Source organism: Anastrepha ludens, chromosome 6, assembly GCF_028408465.1.
Source record: "Anastrepha ludens isolate Willacy chromosome 6, idAnaLude1.1, whole genome shotgun sequence".
Taxonomy (NCBI): Eukaryota; Metazoa; Arthropoda; class Insecta; order Diptera; family Tephritidae; genus Anastrepha; species Anastrepha ludens.
The window spans coordinates 116,789,629-116,790,655 of NC_071502.1; the positions used below are offsets into that span (position 1 = coordinate 116,789,629).

At 33.7% G+C, this 1,027-nt stretch overlaps 1 non-coding gene across 1 annotated transcript; it reads right to left on the minus strand.

Moving 5' to 3' along the window:
- Positions 1–486: 486 nt before the first annotated feature.
- On the minus strand, positions 487–560 carry Trnan-guu (transfer RNA asparagine (anticodon GUU)). The gene has a single exon. It is a non-coding gene; the product is annotated as a tRNA-Asn (tRNA).
- Positions 561–1,027: the final 467 nt, after the last annotated feature.

Consider the following 1,027-nt stretch of genomic DNA (forward strand, 5'->3'; position numbering starts at 1 on the left):
AATTTAGTTAGAACAGAGATAAATTCTTTTTAAATACTTTTTCCAGTGCTTGAGCTACCGTTTGTTTCACTAGTAAAGCAAAAATTATTTAGTTAAAAAAGTTATTCTAACACAAAATTGTATGCTGACTTTTACGTTACCCTGTGCATCAAAAATCGTTAAAAAATCCACTTAGTAAAAATATGGGTTAGGGCCTGTCTATCTTAAGCTAAAGATAAACAGATAAAATTTTGAGTTGATCGGTTAGAATTTTTGCGAGTTATGAGTTCGGCCGACTTGAAAAATATTGATTCTAGAAAAAAAGCGCTTAAATTCAAAATATAAGTATTGCGACATATTTTTCTATTAACCCTGAGTATTTTAAGATGTGCTTTGAAAGGAATGCTATCAGTAAAAAATGGAGTTTCACTTAATAATTTTTAACAAATATTTTTCCTCTCAATTTCCATTTAAAATTAAATAAATAATGTTCAAAAAAATAATGTACGCCCCCGGGTGGGCTCGAACCACCAACCTTTCGGTTAACAGCCGAACGCGCTAGCCAATTGCGCCACGGAGGCGATGTTCAATTGTGGGCTCAAGTAGGCATCATCAGCACACTGCTGGGTAAGAAAAATTGAGAAGTCACCATTAATTGTTGTAAAATATATACATTTCTTAGCTTATCAATAAATTGTTTGATTGTAAGCATAGTTGTTGTTGTAAATTTTCAGAACTCTGTCACGTCAGAGAATATGCAATGAAAATAAAATTCCACTGATACTCGTTAAACTTGGTTGATATCAATGCAAGCAGATCGAGCGCAACCTCTAGAGGACACCTTCAACAACGGGACACCGCCCGATATCGTACAAAAGTCCTAGAAAGCAAATGTTAATTTGCACACAGCCGTAACGTATGTCGTCTATTCTTAAGGTCAATCATGTAAAAATAACCTATGGTTTTATATTTTAATTAAGGGGTTATATACCTTGTGAGCCCGAAAAAATGGACGATTGCCATAAGTTTTTTAAATATGTTTTCGAAC